Source organism: Epinephelus lanceolatus, chromosome 12, assembly GCF_041903045.1.
Source record: "Epinephelus lanceolatus isolate andai-2023 chromosome 12, ASM4190304v1, whole genome shotgun sequence".
NCBI lineage: Eukaryota > Metazoa > Chordata > Actinopteri > Perciformes > Serranidae > Epinephelus > Epinephelus lanceolatus.
In genome coordinates, this window is record NC_135745.1 from 23,452,075 (window position 1) to 23,472,832 (window position 20,758).

Consider the following 20,758-nt stretch of genomic DNA (forward strand, 5'->3'; position numbering starts at 1 on the left):
TTATGACTCTACATATCTTCAAAACACTGACCGAAATTGTACATTAGCAGTGTGGCGGTACAGGAAACATCGGAGCACGGTGGGTCCAGAAGAGTGACCGTAATCATGCCTCCCCTTCACGCCAAACCAGGGACAAAAAATTTACACTGAAAACCGCCGCCAGTGGTAAAAAAAACTGTTGAAGTAAGAAAAAAGTGCCCCTGAAAAAAGAGCAACATTAAAAGTATCTGAAGATTGTCATGGACAACCAACCCATAATAATAACTATCAGAAAAATACATTTTTAATGCCTCTATTTTATTTTTCAGTGGAACTTTTTTCAGTGTTTTCATTTGTTTCACAGCCAGTACAACTTTTTTTCCAATACCAGTGTCTCAATGCCAATGTTTCCTTTTTCAGTTCAGGTTTTGTTTTCAATGCCAGATTTTAATGTCACTGTCCTGGCTCCATAATACGGCTGCAAACATTAAAGGCTGGCTGATGAACGCTGCAGCTGATGCCTCTTGACTGAAAAAAGAAAGTCTACAGCTTGATTTAGTGGTGCAGGAGTGGATAATGATTAGGAATTAAATGTTTTGAGTTCAGTTGCTTTGATTTTGATCTTTGTTTTTCTTAAACTGTCCATCATGAGTCTGACAATGTTATAGGAGTGCAATGATAAATCAATGGAGTCCTCTTGAGGGATTTTTTTGTCCACTTGGGAGTAGGATGTAAAAACAAGCTGGAAACACACTCTCTTCGTAGTTCTGTTTTTGGTCTCTACCAACTCCTGAGGGAATTATCTGGCTCTTTAAAAGATAAATGCTCCACTATGTTCAGCTACACTGTAAAATATCTGACGGTACATTTACAGTAAATTACTGGCTACAAGTTGCATTACTTTCACTGTGTCATTTTTACAGTAAATTGTTGTAAAATAACTGCTGAATACTGTGATCTCACAGTAGTTATGCCTGGATATTACTGTGATTTAGCAGTATGCTCCCTAGGGCTGCCCCCTAATAGTCGACCAAATGTTAGTCGACCAGAAAGGTCATTAATCGGCAAGATTTCATTGGTTGCTTGGTTGCAGAAAAAAAAGTGCCTTGTCAAAACAAATCAAAACCTGTATGACTGGACCATGTGGGAATTTAATTTGAAAGGACAGACACAGGAAGTGGCCACGCTCAGCAGTCAGACAGGACTCACGTTACAAACCAATCACAGCCGACAGATATCTTTCCCTTCTTGTGTAAATATTCAGTCTGATAAATACGGAGAAGTTGATCATGTTAGTGCAGGGCCACCCAGAGCTTTACATCTGTCCTACAGACGATAGGCCTACACACTTACAAACAACACCTGGAAGAAGATCAGCTCTGCACTCAGGATTCAGGTCAATTGGCTATACAATGCTTGTTAAGGTTGCTTAGCAACCTCAGACACAACCTGCCACTGCAATCTTGAAAGCTGACACAAAAAAGGCACAACAGTAGCACCCAGCGTCCGACCTCGTGGTGTTCAGGTGGTTAAAGACGCACCATGTGTACGGCCCCTAATTTCCAGGGCTGGTACCTGCGGTTATTCCACAGGCTAGTTAATAACATGTCGGGCAGGAAATCCAAAGTGTGGGATCATTTTGAGAAGGTGAAGGACGAACCCAAGGTGATATGTAAACTCATCTTCATTGGTCGACTACAAACATGACGTATCATCTGAAACATGTCAGTAGCTACATGTCCATTAGCCACTTAGCACAATCATTACTGCTTTGCCGACAGCGTCATTAACAGGCGGCTCGCTCAGTGTGTGACGTGTACTTGTAGATAAAATATAGGCCTATATTAATGAAGGTTCATTAGTACGGTTTTGTATTTCTCTGTAATGTAGCACAGTGTTAACAATGTTACTGATATTTTTTCTTTCTCACACCTTCAACTCAAACCATTGTGTTGCCCCGCCCAAATAAATAATTTAATAATTACATTAATATCATAAACATGTGGGCGACTGGGAAAATTCTTAGTCGGGGGCAGCCCTATTTACAGGGTGATAAAAAATGAATATTCCATTAATATTCCTGTTTACATGCAGCTGTGTGTACTCTGTTATGTTGTTTAGCACATCAAATTATGGAAAAGTGGAACGGCAGTCGTGTGCCATTTTGCTTCCTCGCATCAAAATAGGACTTTTTCAAATTTTCCCACCGATGGCGTACTTGTTGGACCGTGCAAACACAGCCTCCCTCTTTCCTTCCCTCAACCACCATCTTGAAAAGGTTGGCATTGCGATACTTATGCAAAATCAAAACATGGTGATGTTCTTCATGTTTAAAAGTAGGTGTGTTTCTCCTTCCGACTTGAAACATGAGCTTTTATTTTGGACATACATCTCTCTTCCCTGCAGCACTGCAAACGTTGACTAGTTGGTTTGCATAATTAAGACTGTTCCTGCTGTACAGGAACCAGTGAAGGGAAACTTTGCTGATATTCAACCAGCTGTTTAAACACCACAGCCTACCTGAGTATTGTTCCTGGATGTACAATTGACAAATCTGCAGCAACTGGGTGATGCTAACATGTTAATATGAACCAAAATCTCTGATGATTGTTTCCAGCATGTTGTTGAATCTATGACACCAAGAATTAAGGCAATTCTGAGTGCACTCTTGTTATTTGATCTGCTCATAGCTACAGTACAGGCCAAAAGTTTGGACACACCTTCTCATTCAATGCGTTTTCTTTATTTTCATGACTATTTACATTGTAGATTCTCACTGAAGACATCAAAACTATGAATGAACACATGTGGAGTTATGTACTTAACAAAAAAAGGTGAAATAACTGAAAACATGTTTTATATTCTAGTTTCTTCAAAATAGCCACCCTTTGCTCTGATTACTGCTTTGCACACTCTTGGCATTCTCTCCATGAGCTTCAAGAGGTAGTCACCTGAAATGGTTTTCCAACAGTCTTGAAGGAGTTCCCAGAGGTGTTTAGCACTTGTTGGCCCCTTTGCCTTCACTCTGCGGTCCAGCTCACCCCAAACCATCTCGATTGGGTTCAGGTCCGGTGACTGTGGAGGCCAGGTCATCTGCCGCAGCACTCCATCACTCTCCTTCTTGGTCAAATAGCCCTTACACAGCCTGGAGGTGTGTTTGGGGTCATTGTCCTGTTGAAAAATAAATGATCGTCCAACTAAACGCAAACCGGATGGGATGGCATGTCGCTGCAGGATGCTGTGGTAGCCATGCTGGTTCAGTGTGCCTTCAATTTTGAATAAATCCCCAACAGTGTCACCAGCAAAACACCCCCACACCATCACACCTCCTCCTCCATGCTTCACAGTGGGAACCAGGCATGTGGAATCCATCCGTTCACCTTTTCTGCGTCTCACAAAGACACGGCGGTTGGAACCAAAGATCTCAAATTTGGACTCATCAGACCAAAGCACAGATTTCCACTGGTCTAATGTCCATTCCTTGTGTTTCTTGGCCCAAACAAATCTCTTCTGCTTGTTGCCTCTCCTTAGCAGTGGTTTCCTAGCAGCTATTTGACCATGAATGCCTGATTGGCGCAGTCTCCTCTTAACAGTTGTTCTAGAGATGGGTCTGCTGCTAGAACTCTGTGTGGCATTCATCTGGTCTCTGATCTGAGCTGCTGTTAACTTGCGATTTCTGAGGCTGGTGACTCGGATGAACTTATCCTCAGAAGCAGAGGTGACTCTTGGTCTTCCTTTCCTGGGTTGGTCCTCATGTGTGCCAGTTTCCTTGTAGCGCTTGATGGTTTTTGCGACTCCACTTGGGGACACATTTAAAGTTTTTGCAATTTTCCGGACTGACTGACCTTCATTTCTTAAAGTAATGATGGCCACTCGTTTTTCTTTAGTTAGCTGATTGGTTCTTGCCATAATATGAATTTTAACAGTTGTCCAATAGGGCTGTCGGCTGTGTATTAACCTGACTTCTGCACAACACAACTGATGGTCCCAACCCCATTGATAAAGCAAGAAATTCCACTAATTAACCCTGATAAGGCACACCTGTGAAGTGGAAACCATTTCAGGTGACTACCTCTTGAAGCTCATGGAGAGAATGCCAAGAGTGTGCAAAGCAGTAATCAGAGCAAAGGGTGGCTATTTTGAAGAAACTAGAATATAAAACATGTTTTCAGTTATTTCACCTTTTTTTGTTAAGTACATAACTCCACATGTGTTCATTCATAGTTTTGATGCCTTCAGTGAGAATCTACAATGTAAATAGTCATGAAAATAAAGAAAACGCATTGAGTGAGAAGGTGTGTCCAAACTTTTGGCCTGTACTGTATATTGCAGCTTCTTTAAGTAAATATTTATCTCATATAAAGCTTATAATACTTGATATTTTGTTTTTTTAGAGGCCTGTACCTGCTGGAGTCTAAGCAGGTCAGATCATCTATACCTTTGTCTGAGCTAACTCTGTATCTGTTTCTATAACCCGCTGGAGTTGGTGCATTGTGCCACCCTGAGGCAGCCCCTTATGAGAGATGGCATCACCAAGCTGCTGCCTCTGCTGTGAAGAGGAGGGTTGGAAAACCCAGAAGAGTCGGGCCAGCAGCTGCATGCACTAACGCCCCTGAGGCTGCTGCTGGAGGTGTTCATCAAGGAGAAGCTGGAGCTTTTTGACAGATTCCATGTATCAACAGAGACTAGGGGTTTGCAGGAGGAGGGAGGCGAGACTAACCTTCTGTTTTTAAGCCTGAGCAGTGTGGACACACAAGCTAAAACACCTCAACTCAACGACAGAAACCCAGGGAAGCTCGGGGGAGCAGCTGGGCTATGTTAAAATTACAGAAATTAAAAACACCATCAGTACATTAAAATGCTTGCACACAGTAAAAGGTATCCCAGAGCAGGTCGGCAAGACGGCAGCTCCTCAACTGCTTATTAATATTCCCAGTGTAGGCGACTATGCAGTAAAACCAAGGGCGTAGGTTTGCATATGGACGGTAGATACATGTCCCTATCAATATTTAACTGAACTCATTGGGGTCGTGCCTATATTCGCACAGCCCTATGTTCCCACAGCCATATGTTCCCACAGCCCTGTGTTCCCACAGCTCTATGTTCCCACATTTCCTTTTTCATAAATTTGTATCAGATTTTATCCCCCTTTCTCCCAATTTGGTAGCCAATTACACCCAACCTATTATCCCCCCCTAACCCTAACCCTTGTGGGAGGATAGGGCTTAAATTGAAGGGAAATGTAGGAACACAAGACCTAATTTTGAAAATGTCCTAGAACTGTGGGAACATAGGGTTTAATTTTGAGAAAAATCTTAGAAATATGGGAACTGTGGGAACATAGGGCTGACCCCAACTCATTCCCATTATCCTCATTATCCTCAACAGTTCTGTGCACCAAATTACAAAACAAACTGTGTCTCAAATTGGTCCAGTGACGGACAGTGCATTTTATTTCAATATGGGACAATTACATATTACGGTAAATTCGGTTGATCGGTTAGTTTGGGTATGCCACCTCTGATGAAGCTCACTGCCGCTTAAACTTTAGGTTGAGTCCCAAACAACGCTCTGCGTCTGTCAGACAGTCTGAAGGGGAAACTACCACACCAGCAGAGCAGAAACGTTATAACTACAGAGCGGGTAGATTTTCTTCTTAAAAACATTATGACTTCGCTCTCATTAAATTACGAGTTTATTTTAGTAATATCACAACTTATTTTTCTCATAATATTATAACTTTCTTTCCTTGACCTCTAAGAGAACACCAGAGGTGAGACCAAGTCATTGTTTTGCTCACTCGCTCACCAATTTGGAACAACCCAGATTTTACAATAAACAGGAAACCATTAAACTTCACATCATGGAAACACAAAGGTATCACACATCTCCACCATATTGTACAGGATTCCAAAATCATCAATTTTCAAGAATTAATCCAGAAATTTGACATTTGTAACAGTCAATATCTCCAATACTTATAGCTTAACACACAAGATCAAACAATTATTATAGATGAATTTTCAAAGATTTCCAGCTCTGTTAAATTACTCTCAAGGATTTATACATTTCTAAACACTACTGACACTTTAATTTTTCTCCCAACCTCAGAGTGGGAACAGGATCTTTCTATCACTCCAAATGCAGATTTCTGGTCTCAAATATGCAAAAATAACTTCACTCACTGCAAAATCCCAAATTTACAACTCATTCAATTTAAGGTTAACCACAGAACACACTACACAGGTGAGAGATTACATAAAATGGGTTTCACTACATCAGATCAATGCACTTATTGCACACAGCACACCACAGACAATTACATGCATGCTCTCTGGCACTGTACACCAATTAGACAATTTTGGACACAAGTCACAGATCACCTATCACATCATTAAAACTACACTGTTCACAGCCCTAGTTGTCGCCAGGAAAACAATCCTCCTAGAAAACAAGAAATCAGCTGAACATCACACACTGGAAGAATCTGTTAATAGATCAAATCACAATAGAAAAAAATGTCTGCATGAATTAATCACAAAAAAAAAGTCATTGTTTTGCAAGTCACAAACCAGCTTATCAAGCAATCAACTGTGGATATACACATATTGTAAATACATATGCTTAGTGGATAACAGCTGGGGATTATCTAAACTCACTTTGGAACAGTTGCTAATCCAGCATAGGCAACAACTGCCGACGCTGCAGAACAACCCGAAAAAGGTATAGGGACTTATAGAAAATGGAATAAGATTAAACAAATCAATGTATGGGGAACACTGGGTTATTGTAAAGACCCTTTTACTGTTAGTAAACAGTATGATGTTTTTAGTGGGCGGGGCTTAGCTGGAGGCAAAAAAATTCTCAAGAGACATTAGTTAGCCCTCGCTAGGAAGTTCTGTTGGCTTGTTTTAGAAAATGGAGGAAGATGATGCGAGTGGTGCATTCAGAAATACTCATTCAGAGTGTCAAAGCGCACTCTGGCACAAACTGGGCTGTTCGTAAATTCAAAGCGCTGTCTGAATGTGCTGTTCTTGGAGTAGCAGAGCGCCGAGCGGAGTGAACGTGTGATTAACTTAACCGTTGGTTAATTCATGTAGAAGTATAACGCTCCGTTTCTTCTTCCTGTCTTCTTTCTCTGTAAAGTGTCAGACTGAATTTACGAACAGGTCACTCACTCTCCTGGACCACGGGTGTTATTACTTGAATAAGTAGGCTAAACACTGACCAATGGGACCAGACTGGCCGACCCGTATGCTCTCACTCAGTGGATGGATGATGTCACAGGAAGCTTTGTGGTTGATTACTATGCCAATCTTACAAAGGAGGACCACACTTGAGTGGTATCCTTTGTTTCGTTTTGCTAACGAAGCTAACGTTAGCTAATGCGCTAAAAAGTTAGCATTACGGAGAAATCCAATATTCCTCTTAATACCTCCCCAACTTCTGATGAGGTGGACATGATAACCCTTAATATACATAACGTTATCCATCCCTACAACAGGAAATACTTTTCCCCTAACCTGATATGAAGTGTGCGCTGCACATGTGAGCATTTTTGATGATCGCCTCCATCCAGTCCTTTCGTCTTATCTCATTTAACCATATTTGTCTTTGTTTTTGTTGACGGGCAGTGGCGGCTGGTATGTGATAAAATGTAAGTTTTGAGTCATGACTCCTTCTATTCTGGCTCCCAATAACACAACAAGACGACATTTTAAGACTCGTCGTGTTTTGCCTCCAGCTAACAAACTGACGTCATTGTGACGTCAGCCCTAAAAGGTCTATGGAGAGCACCCATATGACCATGGTAGTCTAGTGGGAAGAGCTTAGCACAAAGAGGGTAACTGTGTGTTCACACCAAACGCGATGGACGCGATGTCATCGCCCGTAACGCGAGTATCGCGTCGCTTGATCACAAATGTCACCTTTTTGATCATCGCTTCATCGCTTCAATCGCGATGACGCAACCCTCCTCCTGCAATTTTCTTCACCTCCTGCCATGGCTGAGTTAATTACCGTAGCTGCTCTTTATTTGTTGTGGACATCTGATTTGGATCGGAGACCTAAACGCCGCCATGTCTGGGTTCACAATATCCTCCAGAAGCTCACACAGCTGGGTGAATATCATCACCTCCTGCAAGAGCTGCGTCTGGATGACGGTCGTTTCCAGCGGTACTTCAGGCTGACGCTGGCCCAGTATGAGGACCTGTTGGCCCGTATCGGTGCGAGGATCTCCCGCCTGGACACCAACTACAGGCGCTCCATCCCAGCTGCGGAGCGCCTGTCCATCTGTCTCCGGTTAGTTGCTTATAATTTCTTTATGAAAATGGACGCTGATTGGATGTCGCAGCACAGCATCACACGATGTCGCTTGAAAAGTTCAAATTTTTCAACTTCAAGCGACACACGCGATGAGGCGATGGACGCGTCATCGCTTCATCGCGTCGCTCTTATCGCCTGAAACGCGTCGCCAGAAGCGACATCACGTGTCATCGCGTCATTTGCATTGATTTTGAATGGAAACTTGTGGCGTTCATCGCATCCATCGCGTTTGGTGTGAACGCACAGTAAGGCTGCTGGAGGAGGGTGTTCCAGGTTTCAGCCAACCCCAGCTTTCTGTTTTTATATTTCGCCACTTACGCTGTCTCCTATTGTAACACTATACGCTATTGTAGTTATGAGGGGAGACAAAAGAGTGAGGAGGTCTGAAAAAAAACCCCTCAATAATACTGAATTTTTTATTTGCCTGTGTGTGTTCTTTGTTTGCTCTCTGATTGACTTCCTTCTGCCCAGTGCATTCTGGGATACGCTCTTGTTCCTATGACCCCAACTCTTGGAATAATGATGAAATGATAGAAGAAAGAAAGGTAGGTAGAGTACGTCCCCATTCTGTTTTTTTTTTTTTTTTTTCTGTGACCGGTTTAAACGTTGTACGGGATAATAGGCTCGGAAATGCAGCTGAGGTGAGCAGAAACAGTCACAGGATCCCCAATTAAAACATATTACATTACAATTATGAAAATGAAAAGACGTTTGTGTTGTATCAAATAATTTCATCTTTACATGAAAATTTAATTAGTCTTTTAGGATGCATAGAGAAAAACAAATATCCCTCTATCTTTGTAATTGGATCTCTATGGATTTGATGATAGTTAAAGTAGATTAGACGCCCTGGAGTATGTGTGTGTGTGTGTGTGTGTGTGTGTGTGTGTGCATAAATGAGTCCTGCTCAGCAGTCAGTCGAGGGGACACAACAATATTAATGTGGGTGTGTGTGCTCGCAGGTATGTACGGGCGTGTGCTAGCTTCTATATAAATACATATGCATTGCGTGCATGTGTTGGCGTGTGTGTGTGTGTGTGCGCCCATGATCCCAGCAGGGTGTTTTTTTAAGCAGAGGAGATCAAAGAGACATTAGTATTCTGAAATAAATCACATGCTCAGGCCTCACTGTGTGGGTCCCCAAACACATACACAGGAGACACACACTCTCTCTCTGTGTCTCATTCTCTCCGTCTCCTCCCTTCTCTTTCCCCCACCATCTCTCTCTTCAAAAGACCCCACCACCACCGCCGCCGCCGCCACCCCTTCCCTCCACCCTTCCTCCCTCCTCTCCCCGGCCCCTAGCGGCCTTCAGAGCTATCTGCTTACTGGCTCTGAATCCTTTGTTACATCCTTTCAGTTTCTCACGTTCCAACTTGAGCCCCGTCTCCTCCCTCCGTCTGCAAATAAGCAGGAAAATGCTTTGTCAGAGAAAACTGTTGTTCATCGCTGAAGAAGTCAGAAACGCAAAGTAGGGGTTTTTGACAAGTATATCCTTAGGGAGAGACCTCTCATTCTCTCCCCTCTCTCCATCTTCCTGCTTTTCTTCCCCCCTCCATCTTTCACACCTTTCTTTCAGTCTCTTCCTCCAACTTCCAACCTCAGCAGCAGAATGATTCCTGGTTATTTTTTTTCCTTGTGTTTTTGGCACTTGAATATCTTTTTTGGGGACGTGTGAGCACTTCTTAAGGGGCTTTCACACCGATGCGCGGTAACTCGCTGCCTCCAGTCATTTCAATGAGGGTAGGGCGACAGAGGGGAGGCAGTTTCAAATGTGTCGGTCAGGGAATGAAGCGGTTGCTGCCCGTGTGCACCACACAGATTTTACTATGCAGGGCTGAGTCCACCGTGTTGAACTTCTGGTGGTTGCTGCCTGGCTTTGCAACGGGCATCACCGAATCAGAAAGAAGACAGACGGAGGAGCTGATAATTTTGGTGTCTGAATACCTGGAGTTATGGTGTTAGCAAATTATAAGGACAACCAAAAGAAAAACTGGGCCTGGAATTTCAACACACTCCCACTCTGACCTCGTCACATATCGATGTTTGGTCATGGACTTTCCATGTCCACATATGAGGTACAAGGTACCCTGGGTGCATTTGTTGTTGACGTTCTGGCAATGAATATTGCGGAGGGCGTGGCTTATCACATAAAGGTGTATAACATCTCAAGGGTTTCACCGACCACCACACAACTTTGTAGGCATATGACCACACATAATCTGAGGGGACCCCTCCATTATTGACCCCATCAAACAAAATGGGGGCGCTAGAGAGCTAATTTCTTATCTAGGCCTAACCGCCATATCGATTTTTACTAAACTTGGTAGATATGTAGAACAGGATGCCTCAAGGTGACTGGAGAAATGTGACTCTAATTGGCAACTGGGTGGTGCTATAACAACAGAAAAATGCTTAAAAATGGCTAAAATGCGACCGATCGCTGTGGCTCCCCCTGTGGCCCAATGTTTGTTTTTTTTCTTCTAATTTTTGGTATGACTAAGTCATGGTATGGTATGCTGTACATAATCACAGAAACTATCAGTGTGTCATTCTGTCTGTCCCACGTTTTTCTACTCGCTGACGTGGTCAATCTATGTGAAACTGCACATAGGCATTGAGGATTGGCACAGGCAGAAGGTGACGAAGCTACTTTTTACCAAAATTACACTATTAGTATATTCTTTTACAAAGTCGCTTTTAATTGAATTGTATGCATTCACCCCACAAGTTACTGCGCACACGCGTTGATATACTTATCCATCTCAAACGGACATCAGCTGTAACTGAGCAATCGTACTATCAAATTCACAAAAACTCTGTCTGAATACATTGCTCTTCTTAATGGGTTCAGTTGACTATTTAATCTGCAATTTCCTATGACCTGTATCCCAAACACACACCATGTGAAACTGTACGTGGGCAACTGTGCACTCAATGGGTATGGACTAGTTTTTTTAATCGATTGGCAGCCCTAGTTATTACAGATATTTGTTTTTACCCAAAAACAAGCATGGATCAACTATTAATGAGACCACTGCATTCTCTGTTTCTCTGAAGAGCTCTAATTTGACTTCTCCGCTGTTGGCTTCTCCATCCTCTCTTTCCAGCCTGTATAATATGACACAACCACTGATGTCGTCACGGCTTGCACTTCAGGTTGAGAAAAATCTGCTTTTTTTTTTTTTTTTGGTTCTAGCCGAGAACCAACTTGTCAGGTTCTGAACCAATTTATTTTTTATCAAAATGCTCTGAACGGTTCAAAATGGTGCAGAAACCAGAACAGAGCTGGTTCCACGTTGGCTGAAAAGCACTATCAGTCTCAAGTTGTGAAGTAAATGTTCTGCCGGGCAGCCGGACTTCACTTTGTTCTGAAAAATGGCTTTTGCCGGCGGGAGAAAGAGGGGGAATGGAGGATGGGAAGTGAAAGGAAAAGGAGAAAAATGTTTGACAGGGTACAGCTGGGAGAGGAAGAAGCTCATTTTTAGCCACAGAATTAGAATGAGTAGAACATAAATGCCCCCTGTGGCTCCTTGACAGTTGCAATATCCATGAGATTCAGGGTTTTCTTTGTGCTTTGTTGTCTGTGTGTGTGTGTGTGTGTGTGTGGGCATGTGGGCACGTGTGTGGGATGGATAAGTTTAGGCCAATGTGTACATGCATGTACTTATTTATGTGCGTGCATGTATCTGTGTGTGTCTACTTGTGTGTGTGTCATTTTGATAGCCACCCACATGAATATGCAGATCAGTTTTAGAGAGCGTATGTGCTCAGCATTAAAGCCCACTCTCCACTGCTGACCCAATTTCACACTGCAGTGTATGTGTGTGTGTGTGTGTGTGTGTGTGTGTGTGTGTGTGTGTGAGTGTATGCGCACACTTGCTTATCAATGCATTTCGCCAAGCTTGGAAAAACCGTGTGGTTAAGACGGAGGGGTGTGTGTAGGTGTGTGTGTGTGAGTTGGCCTATGAGTGTTTGTGGTGTTTATGAGGCGAAAAACACATGTGATAAGTCTCATCCAACACACACACATCCACAGTTGGCTGTGAATAAAAAAACATTAATACACGCTGACCAAACCACACGCCTCTACAACCTGAACCACATTCTCGCTCCATCTTCCTATCTCTTTTATTTCCCACACACAGTGGTTTGTGTAGTGGTAGCGCCGGCCCCACTTTGACCTAAGCCTTTTAAATTTAATATTGTTTTACCTACTTTTTAGTGCTTTAGAGAAAGTAAAAATTAAAGGAGCTGTATGCAACATTCAGAGCATTACTTTTTGCATTAATACTAGCAAACACCAATCTGCTGTGTAAAGATACAGTGGAGTAATGGCATCCTGAGCAGAGAATGAAATCATGCTACCTTTTTGTGTGTTGTAATTGACCTTTCCGCTAAGCCCCGCCCCTTTGTGATGGTCCGACAAGCTGTCAGAGTAAGCATGGAGTCCACACTGTAACTAACTGCACTTCCTGAAGAAATATTATCATATTGTTGTAAAAATGAAAGAGTGATTCCAGAGAGAAGCAGACAGAGGGGTCTACAGTCTGTGTTTGAAGGATATATCCAGGATGTCAAACTGACTCAGCAGCAACAACAGGTTAAAAAGACAAAGATAGTTAGAAGCTAAAGCCGAACTATAGGCTACAGATCACAGTGTAAAAGTGAACCACCACATCACTGCTGATCGCCACAGAAGACAATGAATATAAAGGGAAACTTCACTGATATTGAACCAGCTGTGTGGCATCGCAGTGTGTGCAGATGAACAGTGTTTGGCTTCAGCACGTGCTGCTGCCAGCACCCAGACCTCTGCCGCAGAACGGGCAGGGCTCTCCAGGGGAAGTCAAACAGCATTCATCTACACACACTGCGATGACACACAGCTGGTTGAATATCAGCAAAGTTTCCCTGCTTCCCTTCACTGGTTCCTGTACAGCAGGGTCGGTCTTTGTTTCACTGTTATAATCATTAAAAAGCAAAAGCAGCATGTGTATACATTCAGTAGGCTATATCTTCAGTAGCTAGCTAGCTAACCCTACACTTTTCAGGGTTTGATTTTGGTTTTGGAGCAAGAAACGTGTATCTTTTTCCAACCTCTCCAGGTAACGAGTGTCATTAATACATGACATGCCCCAGGCACAAAATTTAGCTCCAAATCCACAAAACCAGCCTGAAAATGAAGGAAATCTGAAACGACTGCATTAGAGTCAGTGGAGCACAACTGTGTTGTTCTTGGACGGCCCAGTGCTACGTTATGATTGGCCAGTCTACGTCTGGGGGTGGGACTTAGCAAAGGGTCAATTCAACTCCTATTTAAAACCTCCTGAACTATGAAGAAATCCTAACCTGGAGTTCACACTTAGCATATGGGAGAAGTTTCAGCTGGTTGCAATCTGCAATCCACACCGCTAGATGCCAATACAGGAAAGGAAAGGAAAATTCAAAATAATATATCTTCTTTGTCCGGCCTATTTCTCCTAGAGAACCCTAACCCTTTTTAAATTCAACTCCTGAGAAATGGCTTTCCACTTGTCTCAGCCGGATCCAAATTTAACATCTCAAAATCTCACTGCAGTAATCTTTATTTGTCTGATATAATCAGCTCTTAAGATAATACCGAGATCCAAAAGAAAACTTGATTGGCTTATAAATGAGCCGGCACAATTTCAGAAATTAGTCTCAGCGATCAAATTTAAGTCTCAGCGATGTGTATTTTATCTTTTCTCAGAGTTGAGAAACCTCTGAGCACAGCTAAAGAACACTATCCCCACTGGAAAACAGCGAGTGATCACTACAAAACACATGCCTAAAAAGACCACTTTTCATGGCACTATCCCCGCTGGAAAAATAGTGATGGGTCACTACAAAACATCCGCACTGCTGCCTAAAAATACGCTGGAAAAAGAGCAATCCCTCTGTAAAAATCAAACGCTTTTCGGGGCACTATCCCCGCCGGAAAAACAGCGATGGGTCGCTAAAACACACCCACGTTTCCTGCCTTAAAATGTCTATGTTAAAAAAACTGCTTTTCATGGCACTATCCCTGCTGGATAAACACTGAAAGGAAGCAAAAAACAACATACGTTTGATGCCTAAAAAGATGGTGGAAATGCAGCAATGTTATGGTAAAAAAATAACCACTTTTTGGGGCACCATGCCGAAAATGACAGTTTTCCTTTAAGCAAAAATTGCAAGACATGTATTTTGAAGCCACAAAATGACATGCAGATTCAGGACTGATGTTCCTTCAAAGATGTGTGACTTTGGTGACCTGTGTTTTAAATCTTATCACCGTGAACAAAAAACAACAACCGTCAGCAGCTGCTCCAATTGTCCCTAGAAATGTGTTTACATGGGCTAAAATCCATTGGTGGTTAAATGATGTGAAATGTAACGACTTTATCTGTTTTTTAAATTCGGGTGCTTATTGAGTTACAACAGACTTGATATCAACAGACCTCCATGTTGTCAACTCAGCAGTGCCAGTCAGCAGAACCATCCAAGACGAACCGGCAGTTGGTTGAGCCACCAGTAGATGGAGACCTTGAGAAGAGGGAGGCCCAGTGGCAGAGCTGAGGTAATGGCTCTCTGGTCTATTGTTCCCTGTCTTCATCCTCACCCTCCACCCTCTCCTTCTGCCTTCCAGTCTAACTCCCCCACTCCTGGACTTCAAAGGAAAGGAAGGAACTAGAAAATAAGGTGAATTAATTTTGCCTGCCCCCCCGCAACCCAACCCATGCCTACATGTTGCAGCGGATATGCTTTTTAATTGCTTGTGCTAAATACATAACCTATTTTTGTATCCTTTACAAAAGCCTAAATGATGATCTGGGTAGAATCTATGCAAATGCTACAAGACCTCATAAAACATTAACATTACCTTGTATAAGCAAAGCACCTTGAAAACAAGTTGGACACTGTGAAGTGCGCCTCGGCCAGCGTATGGCTTAATGAGATCTGGCACCCACTGCTGCAAACTCTGACAGACATTCCTCGGCATCTTTAACCCTCAACCCAGAAGCCTCGGTGCAGACTGAACTCTGTGAAGTAGATCAATGGGAGGATTATCGCAGGACCAAGATGCCAGTTATAGAGCAGCTCTGTGCTGCCTCAGTGAGGGGAGAAGATTGAGAGGCTTTCCTTTGATCTTGTGCTGGCGCATCTGAGAGGGCCCGCTGCTGATGATAATGATGCTGAGGCCCGTTGCAGAGAGCCAGGCTGGGGCTCGGCCCCGCTCTTGCTCCCATTCCTGTAGTGGCGACATAAAAGGCTGGCCTGTGGAGGGTTGGACGGGACAAACGGATTTAGTCGGATGGATTGTGGATTCATGTGAATTTATCCCAACAAATGTTTTTTTTTCTTTTTTCGCTTCCTGGAGAGGAATGTTATTGATGCAACAGTGGTGTGTGCGTGTGTGTGTGTGTGCTCCAGTTGTTTCCTCCATCACATTAGATCCAGCTGAACACCTCTGTCCTCTCTCAAGGACACCCCTCCCTCCTGTACGTCTCCATCCCTCAGTTTCTGTCTCCGTCTCTCTCTCTCTCTCTCTCTCTCTCTCTGTCTGTCTCTCTCTCTCTCTCTCTCCCACACACACACACACACACACGCACACACACACACACGTACACACTTCACACACACTCACACTTTCTCCTCTCTCACTCTGTGTGACAGGCCACGGTGCTGGAGATGGCTGCTGACATTCTGGACAGTAAAAGGCTTAAGGTGGAACATGTGTGTGTGTGTGTGTGTGTGTGTGTGTCTGTGTCTGTATGTCTGTGTGTGTCTGTGTGTCTCAGGCAGATAGACGAACCTCACAATTCTCCCTTCAGTGTATCTCTACATCTTATCTGAGTGAATGCTGATGTCACACACAGAACCTCCGACAAAACACCGGCGCTGGTGCCTGATTCTTCACTGCTGCCGTCATTTCACTGACTTACTTTTTTAGTTTCTGTTTGACCGTTTGCCAGAGCTCAATGATTATGATAATAGGATGTGAGGTCAATAATCTCTTAATTAGTGCTAAATGGGAATTAGATTAGGCTTTTGTTCATTTCAGAAACAGCTCTAGTTAACCAGATTAGCGCAGTGCGGATTAGGCCTGGGACGAGGACAGGCCTCAGGTCACAGCAACCCAATCGCCAAAGGAAATGGTTGGCATGTATGTTTCTGCAAGCCACCGATACTTTACATTTGCACGTTTTTATGGAGCAATTATGCTGAAACTTTACGTTTCGCTGTGGTTAACGTGTTGGTAGGTTTAGGGCACAAAAGCCACTTGGTTGTAGTTAGGAAAGAATCATGTTGTGGCCTTAACATACCTGGATTTGTGGGCACCATCCCTGCAGGAAATGCAGCAATGTCTCTGTAAAAGACAACTGCTTTATGTGGCACTATCCCATTTGGAAAAACAGCGATGGATCCCTTCAAACACCCATGTTTGTGGCTAAAAAGCTGCTGGAAAAACAGCGACGAGTTGCTACAGCACACCCACATTTGGTGCCTTAAAAGATGCAGGAAACGCATCAATATTTCTGTAAAAAAACAACTGCTTTTCATTTCACTATTCCTGCTGGAAAATGAGCGACAGGTCACCACAGAACACCATTTGTTGCCTAAAAAGATGCTGGAAAGACAGCAATTTCTCAACAACAAACAACTGTGTTTCATGCAACTCTTCCGGCAGGAAAGACAGCAATGTCTCCATAAAACACAACCCTTTTTGATGGCATTATCCCTGCTGGAAAACAGCGATGGGTCACTACAAAACACCCACATTTGGTGCCTAGAAAGACACTGGAAACATGGTAATATCTCTGTAAAAGAACTGCTTTTCATGGTACGATCTCCGCTGGAAAAACACTGACAGGAAGCAAAAAATAACAGAGATTTGGTGCCTAAAAAAGTGCTGGAAAAAGAGCAATCTCACTGTAAAAAACAACTTTCCGGGGCACTATCACTGCTGGGAAAACAGCGATGGGTTGCTAAAACACATCCATGTTTCCTACCTTAAAAATCTGGTGTAAACAAATGTTTCAGTAAAAAAAACCTGGCACTATCCCTGCTGGAAAACAACAATGGCTCACTACAAAACACCCATGTTTGGTGCCTAAAAACATGCTAGAAACACGCCCATACATCTGTAAAAAGAACTACTTTTCTTGGCATTATCCCTGCTTGAAAAAACACTGACAAGACGCAAAAAACAACATATGTTTGGTGCCTAAAAAGGTGGTGGAAACGCAGCAATGTTGCCGTAAAAAACAACTGTTTTTCATGCCATTATTCTCGCTAGGAAACAGCAACGGGTCACTACAAAACACCCAGGTTTGGTGCCTAAAAATACACTGGAAAAAGAGCAATCTGTCTGCTGGAAAAACAGCAATAGGCACACCCATGTTTCCTGCCTAAAAAATGGTGTAAACACAGCATGTCTCCGTAACAAAAACAGCTTTTCATGGCACTATCCCCGCTGGAAAAACAGCGACGGGATGCTTTAACACACTACTGTTTGGTGTCTAAAAAGATGGTGGAAATGCAGCAATGTTGTGGTGAAAAAACAACCACCTTTCATGGCACTAACCCCCCTGGAAAAACAGCGATGGGTCCCTGCAAAACACTTACGTTTGATGCCTTAAAAGACACTGAAAACAGAGCAATCTCTCTGTAAAAAAACAACCACTTTTCGGGGCACTATCCCCGCTGGAAAAACAGCGATGGGTTGCTAAAACAGATCCACGTTTAGTGCCTAAAAAGACGCTGGAAATAACAATGACAAAGTCAGCATATATACTACGTTACTTCAGAAATGTTGATATGATACATACAAAAAGTGCCAATGTAACATATTCGTGGTTTGCAGATATGTACAACGCCAACATTTTCTTTTAACGACTAAGTGACTGACAGTCAGGTTTGATGAAAGGATGGCCTGTTGGACAACAGAGTACTAGTAGCTCAAAAAAAGACACGTTGACGATGCACAGAGTCTCATTGTTTGTGAAGATAAGTTTTCATTGGTGTTGTGTGTTATGATCTCAGACTAACACCCGTCTAACACCTCTCTCACACACAGTCACGCTCTCCTCCAGTGTTCTGTTATTTCTTTACTCTCCTCTCTCGGTCTCATCCCTTTGCTCCAAAAGAGCTTTTCTGTTCAGCTGACCTCCTATCCACTTCATTTGATGGGCCCCCGCTAAGAGGACTCCATCCCCTCTCTCTTTCTCCCTTTCCCTCTTCTTCCTCCCTCTCACTCCCCCTTTTCTCACCATCTTTGCTCCCTCTCTCTCATCATCGTCCTCCCCGCCTTCCTTCCCTCGCTACCCCCGTCTATTCTGTGGCCCAGTGTGGGTGGCTGAGTTTAATGAATTCTCTTTTCTCTCTGCAGCCAGGCGCTGATTTCTGATTGTGAAGAGGTGTGCGTGCGTCGTGAGTGTGTGTGTGTGTGTGTGTGTGTGTGAATGAGTGAAGAGCACATGCGCACGCACACACACACATACACACACACACACACACGCTCACATATTTTACTTACTCACTTTCACTGCCACGACTGTGATCATTTTATCAGTCTAAATAAATCTCGGCCTTTATCCCGATCAAGGCTTCAGGTTGCACTTCCTCTTTCTTAAAGGAGAAAGTCGCCGACTGTCAGCTTTAAAATAAATTTGCCCCGGGATGTGTCTGTTGTTGTTGTTGTGAACACTACCTGCTGTCTCCTGAAGCCAGAAACATGAGTCAAGAGTCTGTTTTGTCCTCCGCCTGTGATGTCTTACTAATGCACAGGAAAACAGAAAACAGTAAATGACTGCAGGAAGTGTCTGAGACGAGACCGCGGATGATTTTCAGTTGACCAGATTCAGTTATGTTGAGCATAAATAATAAATGTAAAGGTTGTTTGGTTGACCAGATTTCATACAGGCATCTATGACATGTGCACAAAGTCAATGTACCATTTTGTTCCAATGAAACATCCACAACATGCAAGCTTTACGTCAGAGACATGTTCTCAGACTATGTAGGATTGTCATGCTGCGGTGACCTGTCATACACAGCTGTGACTGCAAATACAGTAAGGTAACATGATGATGCTAGTCTTTACGGGTTCATCTGCAGTACGAACGTGTTTGCACTTGAGTACTTCTGGCCGTGCAGACTGGTTTCCATTACCAGAATAGACAAACCGAAACACTGGCTCTAGATAGCACCATTTGCGTTTGTCACACTTTGTCGGCAATCTTAGTTAGCAGCCTCTTTGCAATGATTTTTTTTTTTTTTTTACGTTTAACTGCTTTTTTCAGTGTTTTTTCCTGTTTAAATCACCAAATCGGTTTGTTTTGAAGAGAAGGAGACCTCTGCGGCTTCCGGTAAAAACCTCCTGAACGTCTGGATCTGAAGTTATCAAAGGAAAAAAGGTGAGCACACATTTGCAGGTGCCAGGCTGAGGGTCGTTTTCTACATGCCAAACAGCGGCAGAGAAACATTAGCCATTTGTACGCAGACATCACACTATAGGGCTGCTACGAAGTCCCTTGTTTTGCATGTTTACACTGAACCGAACAACAGTGGCATCATGCTGCCCCAGGGTGTGATTTTAAATAGTATGCCGGCATCATAGAGGCAAAAGAGACATGATGGGCATGACATGTAGCACAACTGCATCGGCCTCTAGTGTGACATATAATATACGCGTTAGTAGCACTGTCCAAACAATAACAATGGCATTAACATGGCAATAACAATCATTTACTGTCCCTGTTATATGGCGGGTAAGGAGCTCCCGGACCTCATTGTTTTCTCAATTTTCAGAGATTTTCAGCTGCTGTTCATCTTCTTTGTGTTAGCCACTAACTGTTATCGGCTACTTTTTAAATCTCCGGCGGTTGGTCGCACGCATAACACACTGTCAAAACACCAAACTGGGGCTGCCCATGATCCATGTAACACAGCAATTCTGGGCTCTAGTGTTACGTAAACATATGTGTTGGCAGTGCTTTCTAAAAAACAACAATGGCGTTAATATGGCAATAACAATCATTTAGCATCTTTGTTTTATGATGGCTGATCTCGTCCTCTGCTCGGAGGGTAAGGAGCTTCTAGACCTTATGGTTTTCCAAATTTGTCACACTGTTCTTTTCCTCGAGTTAGCTGCTAACTGCTATCAGTTACTATTTAAATCTTTTGGCGATGGGTCACACGCATAGCACGTCATTGTATTGTCACACTTGTGCCACTCCTGTCCTGCCGGCTGTCCCTTTTATACAGCCATGGTTGTGGCTCTGTTACTACCGCTGATGCTGGCTTAAAGGCGAGAAAACTCTGTTCCCCCATTCTGCAATTGGACGCTTATAGAGAACAACAAGGTGGCATAATGGCGTGAAATTCCCGCCTTGAAGAAGCAGTGTAAAAGGGGCTACAGATTTCTAACTTGAAACTGATTTATTCC